This window comes from Ictidomys tridecemlineatus (genome assembly GCF_052094955.1).
Source record: "Ictidomys tridecemlineatus isolate mIctTri1 chromosome 5 unlocalized genomic scaffold, mIctTri1.hap1 SUPER_5_unloc_3, whole genome shotgun sequence".
Taxonomy (NCBI): Eukaryota; Metazoa; Chordata; class Mammalia; order Rodentia; family Sciuridae; genus Ictidomys; species Ictidomys tridecemlineatus.
The window spans coordinates 779,139-785,952 of NW_027520956.1; the positions used below are offsets into that span (position 1 = coordinate 779,139).

The 6,814-nt window shown below is 43.3% G+C and overlaps 1 pseudogene; it reads left to right on the plus strand.

Moving 5' to 3' along the window:
• The first annotated feature begins 4,818 nt into the window (after positions 1 to 4,818).
• LOC101969870 (membrane progestin receptor epsilon-like) lies at positions 4,819 to 6,310 on the plus strand (annotated as a pseudogene).
• The last annotated feature ends 504 nt before the right edge of the window (positions 6,311 to 6,814 follow it).

Below are 6,814 nucleotides of genomic sequence, written 5' to 3' on the forward strand. Positions count from 1 at the left end.
AAGAAGTACAAATGGCCAACAATTACAGAAAGAAAAAAATATCATCTTTAGCTACCAGGAACAGGCAAATCAAAACTACACCAAGATTCCATCTAGTTCTAATTAGGATTGGCAATCATCTAGAACACAAATAACAATAAGTGTTGATGAGGATATACAGAAAAAGAGTTCTTATACACTGCTAGTGGGAATATAAATTAGTACAACCTTTATGAAAATTATTATGGAGGGTCCTCAGAAAACCAAAGACAGAGTTACCATATTATCCAGGTATATCACTACTCAGAATTTATCCAAAGAATTAAAGTTAGCATACTTGATATATATACATGCAAAACCATATTTATTTCAGCACAATTCAAAACAGTAAAGTGATGGAATCAGCCTAGGAATCCATAAACAGATGACTAGATAAAGGAAATGTTATCTATCTATCTATCTATCTATCATCTATCTATCTACACACACACACACACACACACACACACACACACACACACACACATACACAAAATAGTGGGGGCTGGGGATGTGGCTGAAGCAGTAGCGAGCTCGCCTGGCATGCATGCGGCCCTGGTTCCATCCTCAGCACCACATACAAAGATGTTGCATCCGCCAAAAACTAAAAAACAAATATTAAAAAAATTCTCTCTCTCTCTCTCTTTAAAAAATAAATAAATAAATACAAAATAGTGGTCTAGTGCCTCTAGATGCCCCCCCACACACACAATGGAGTTTTACTCAGTCATGATTAAGAATAAGATTATGTCATTTGTAGGAAAATGGATGGAACTGGAAATGATCATGTTAAGTAAAATAGGCCAGACTTAGACAAATATTGAATGTTTTCTCTCTTCATGTAGCATATAGGAAGAAAAAAAGACAATATGAAAGCAGTAGGGAGACTACCAGGGAAAGGGAAAGAGACAAGGGGCAGGTTAAGTAGGAGGGGAGTAGATACAATCAATCAAGCATGTTGAATGTATGAATGGAAATTTCACATTGAAACCGATTATTTTGTGCTATAATAAATGTTTTGAAGTAGTTTTGGTTTAAAGCACAGTAAAGCAAAACCCTTAAAACCGGTCTTGAAAGAAGTTGGTGATGAGTGAGCCATTTGCCAGGTGCATAAGCCATTGCCTTGAGAGGATAGCTGCTTTCCAGAGGAGCAAACTCTTTCCTGGTCATTGCTTCCATTGTTTTCAAGATTTACCTTTGGGATGATAAGTCCCTAGAACAAAGGGTGACTCCTGTTGATAGGACACAGTCAGCTCTGCGGCTGGAGGTGATCTCATGAGAAAATTTCATTTTTTACAAAATTTTACATTTCTTATTCTTGTTTTTCATTTGAAACATACTCCACTTTAAACATGTCCTATGTAAACAGATTTCCCTTACATTCTTCCCTTAAAAGTATTTATTAAGCTGAGTGTTGATTAATTTGAGAATTATAAACTCCTGGGGGTTCAGTCTGAGGAGGACCCTAAGATTTTATAGCCTTTACCTCTTGAAGGCCTGCAGAGTTCTTAAAAGTGAAACTCATGTTTTTGACAAAGGGAAGGGAAAAGTAACTTTTGAAATAAGCCAAAAGCATTCTACACAGAAAATGATTATCCTGGAAGGTAAATGACTTCACCAAAGCCTTATTCAATTTGGGGAAAGGGAAATTACCCAACTCTAGCACTCCATATCCATCCTGCCTCACCTAAGAAGGACAGTAAAGCTAAGAAGCACAAGTGAATGGCACAGCTCAGAGGCCTAGGGCTACTAAAATTCTGAGACTCAAAGGATTCCAGATGCACCTTCTCTTTTCAAACAACATGAATAAGGTTGCTGTATAATAATGGTGGATTAAACATGGAAGAACTGCAAGACTTGGATTTCATCTATGAGGTGATTTCTAGTGACACAAAAAACAACAGAGGAGATACAAAGACACTAGAGGAAATTTTATCCTCTCACATACACATTTAATGCAAACAGCAAGCACAACCTAACTGCTAGCTAGATAAACATAACATCTCACAACAATAGCTTATCTAGTCATCCTCCCTTACCCACAGAGATACTTTCAAGATCTACAGTGGATGGCAGAAACCACAAGAAGCACTAAATCCTACATATGTATGCTATGTTTTTGCTCTACATATTTACCTATGATAAATTTAGTTTATAAATTAAGCACAGTAAAAGCTTAATAGTAATAATAAAATAGAATAATTAAAACTATACTGCAAAACTATACTTAAATATAAAACTATACTTAAAAGTTATGTTTATCTGAAAATATCTTAAAGTCCTCCTCCTCCTCTCCTCCTCCTCCTCCCCTCCTCCTCCTCCTCTTCTTCTTCCTCCTCCTCCTCCTCCTCTTCTTCTTTTTCTCCTTCTTCTCCTTCTTCTTCTTCTTCTTCTTCTTCTTCTTCTTCTTCTTCTTCTTCTTCTTCTTCTTCTTCTTCTTCTTCTTCTTCTTCTTCTCCTTCTCCTTCTCCTTCTCCTTCTCCTTCTCCTTCTCCTTCTCCTTCTCCTTCTTCTTCTTCGATGTGAGATGATGCCAGGTATATGTTATAAGATGCTATGAGTGAATGATGTAGGCATAGTGAGGCAGCATTAGGCTACTAATGACCTGACAATACATCAGAAGGAGCATCTTGGTGTTGAGTATGAGGAATATATGGTGCAAATATGCTTGCCACAGGGATAATTTATATCCTAGGAAGGACAGAGAAGAATGGCATGAGATTTCATCACACTTCTCAGAACAGTACACAATTCAAATTTTAAGAATTACTTAGAATTTTCCATTTAGAATTTTCAGACCATACTTGGTCACAGGTAAATAAAACTGTATAAAGTGAAATCATGGACAAAGGGCAACCCCTATACCTCATTTCAGAGCCTTATATATTATGTCTTACTCTCAAAGAAAACTGACAAGAATGCTTAAATACAAGAAAAAACACAATTTGGAGAGACCCAAAGCGAGCATGAAAATAAGAATCAAATAAGGTAGAGTTGTAGGAATTATGAGACAAGGAATTTAAAATAACTATGGTTACTATGACAAAGGTCTACTAGAAAATAGTGGGCAAGATGCAACAATAGAGGGGTAATGCAAGCAGAAAGTGGATAATCTAATAAAGACTGAAAAATCGCTAAAAATCAAAATACTACAGGAAAACAATGACTGTCTTTGATTAGTTCATCAGTAAATTGGACACAGTCAAGGAAAGGCTCACAAACCTTGAAAATAGGTGAACAAAAACATTTCAATCTAAAATGCAAAGAGGAAAAAAAATTGGAAAAAAAAACCCGAAGAATTTCCAAGATCTTTGTGACTAGAGCAAAAGGTGTAATATGCACAATGGGTATTCTAGAAATTAAAAAATGATAAAAAGGAACAGAAATTTTAAAGCAATATCAATGGAAGAGTTTTCTAACATTAATGACAGACACCAAACCACAAATTCATGAAGATCTGAAAAATACTACAAACAACAATCTACACATAGGCAAATCATATCCAAACTGCAGAAAATCATAGAAAAAAATGTTCAAAGCCAGAGAAGGGGAACAATACTTTAAATATGAACCAGTTTGAGACTTTTATCAAATTTGTCAGAAACTATGCAATCAAGAAGGAGAAGTGAAATATCTAAAGTGTTATAAAAACCGATCAATAATTATGAATCAAGGCCTCAGGCAGTCATGGCATCCAGCTGATTCTAAAGCCCCACTTCCACCCTGACAGGCCAGTGGCCTGGCCCCAGAGTTCAATCAGCCAGTGGGGAAGATTGGCAGGATCAAGGCCCGGCAAACAAAAGTGCACCAACCACATGGTGCCCTGAGTCTAGACCCATTGGGCCCATAGTGAGGTGTGGTATCACACCAAAGTCCGAGCTTGTAGGGGCTTCAGCCTGGAAGATTTGAAGGTGGCAGGCATCCACAAGAAAGTGGCCCAGACCATCGGCATCTTTGTGGACCCCAGAGGCGGAACAAATGCACACTCTCGCTACAGGCCAACGTGCAACGGCTGAAGGAGTACTGCTTCAAGCTCATCCTCTTCCCCAGAAAGCCCTCCACTCCCAGAAGGGAGACAATTCTGCTGAAGAACTCCAACTGGCCACCCAGCTGACAGGCCCAGTAATGCCTATCCAGAACATGTACAGAAGGAGAAAGTCAGAGTCTAGGCATTTGCCAGTCTCCTCATGGATCCGGCCAATGGCCACCACTTTGGCATCTGGGCAAAAAGGACCAAGGAAGCTGCAGAACAGGAAGTCACTGTGGAGACTTATAATAAGTGCTCTCCGTGAAGCTAAAAAAAAAAAAAAAAAAAAAAGAAGAAGAAGAAGAAAAAAATGACTTTCCACGTGTGCAACTGCCCTATCTGGCATGGTTCTTTGGGGGAACTTTCTAACCAGACGCAGACTCAATAATCCTTACGGCTGACCTTTGGGCCAAGATGCAACAGTGTGTGTTTCTCATCAACAGCATTCCTTTAATTATTAACAAGATTCTCCAATAACGACCATGATAAAAGAAAAAAAAAATTATGATGGAAGAGGATAAGTCCCTTTCCTGGAAATGTTCAAGGTCGTCATGTGAAGTTTTTCACTAAAATGCGGAGGTTCCAGCAACCCGTCCTGAGCTGCCGCACTCGGGGCTCCAAACAAGAATCCTAGTTACAGACGCAAGAAGATGGGTGAGCTGTGGCTCCAATGGCTGGAGCAGCTACTCGAAGGCTCGGGTCTGGTCTTGAACCTGCAGCGACGCCCCTGGAGCGGGCACAAAGGCCCCGACGACGACCGCCTGGGCTGCCTAGCGCGAGGGAGCCGGCGCCAGAGATCGCCTGCGTGCGCCCTAGTGGAGCCCCGAGCACCATGCCGTGGCGCCTGCAGCCCCGTGTCACGGGCACAAAGGGCCCTCCCGCCACTGCTGCCGCAGCTTCGGGGGCCAACCGGCATTCTCATCCCGAAGCCTCCGGGGACCTCCCAGCGTCTGCCAAGCAGTTACTGCTTTGGGACGAGGTCCCCAACGACTTCGTGGAGTGCTTCATCCTGTCCGGCTACAGGCGCCTGCCATGCGCGGCGCAGGAGTGTCTGGCCTCGGTGCTGAAGCCTACCAATGAGACGCTCAACTTCTGGATGCACTTCATCCCGTTGCTGCTGTTCTTGAGCAAGTTCTGTCGACTATTCTTCCTGAGCGGCCGCGATGTACCCTTCCACCACCCGTGGCTGCTGCCCCTGTGGTGCTATGCGTCGGGTATTCTGCTGACCTTCGCCATGAGCTGAACAGCGCACGTGTTCAGCTGCCTGTCGCTGCGCCTGCGCGCCGCCTTCTTCTACCTGGACTAGGCGTCCATCAGCTACTATGGTTTCGGCAGCACAGTGGCCTACTACTACTACCTGCTGCCAGGCCTGAGCTTGCTGGACGCCAGAGTCATGACCCCGTATGTACAGCAGCGCCTCGGCTGGCACGTGGACTGCACACGCCTCATTGCCGTCTACCGTGCGCTGGTGCTGCCGGTGGCCTTCGTGCTTGCTGTCGCATGCACGGTGGCCTGCTGCAAAAGCCGTACCGACTGGTGCGCCTATCCGTTCGCCTTGCGCACCTTCGTCTTCATCATGCCGCTCAGCATGGCCTGCCCCATTATTCTGGAGAGCTGGCTCTTCCACCTGCGTGGCGAGAACCCAACGCTCTTCGTGCACTTCTACCGTCGCTACTTCTGGCTGGTGGTGGCCGCCTTCTTCAATGTGAGCAAGAGCCAGGCCTCTTCGACATCATCGGCCACAGACACCAGCTCTTCCACATCTTCACCTTCCTCAGTATCTATGACCAGGTGTACTACGTGGAGGAGGGCCTGCGCCAGTTCCTCCAGGCCCCACCTGCTGCGCCCACCTTCTCGGGCACCGTTGGCTACATGCTGCTGTTGGTGGTTTGCTTAGGGTTGGTCATCAGGAAGTTCCTAAACAACCCCGAATTCTACAGTAAAAAGTGAGCCTCCGCCACGGAGGAGGCTACTGGTTTGCCCGCCTGTTTGTTTGGAATTTATGTTGTTGCTGTTGTTGGTTTGTTTCCAAGTTTTCTTGTGTTTCCTTCTTTGCTCAAGGAGGGTGCTGCAAAACCACAAGGGAAAGGTCCACTGCTGCTAGGGGATCCTAGCCCACTTGGGGCTGAGGAAGAGGAAGAGAGAGGGATCAAATAGGAGGCAGAGGGCCACAATAGTTCTTGCCCTTGGAAAAAAAGTCAGGTGGTGTCTTTGACATCTGGAGATTTTGCAAAGACAGAGAATAAAATCCCAAATAAAACCCCAGTTTGCTTTTCCAGTTGTCTTCTGTGTCAGTGGTGATAACAAGAAGCCCTTGTGAGGTCAGGTATGCAATAAGGAGGATAAATAGACAGAATCCCTGGGTACTTCCATTTCAGTCTGAGGAATGCTTGGATTTGTCAAAGAATGGAGCTTTGTAGGAAATGGGCACAAAGACACAAACCCAGGGCTTAACCTGCTAGAAAATGCATGGAATGTGAACACAAGTTAATTATTTGAATAGTTTCTCAGATGTTATTTAAATAATAATATATATGATGATTTTGCATAATTTATCAAAGCCTGTCATATGCACTGAATTTTGTCATATAGTTTTGAATTTTGTAGCCTTTTGCATTGCACACTTGAACTGGACATCAGGGCAAGCTGGTTGAGAGTACTCGATTACTTTTTTAAACAGTATTTTCTGAAGGCCTAGAGTGTCAAGATACAACTGTGAATGACTACCTTAGGGACTCTGGTTAGACTATTGGTGAGGCGCTCAAGTGG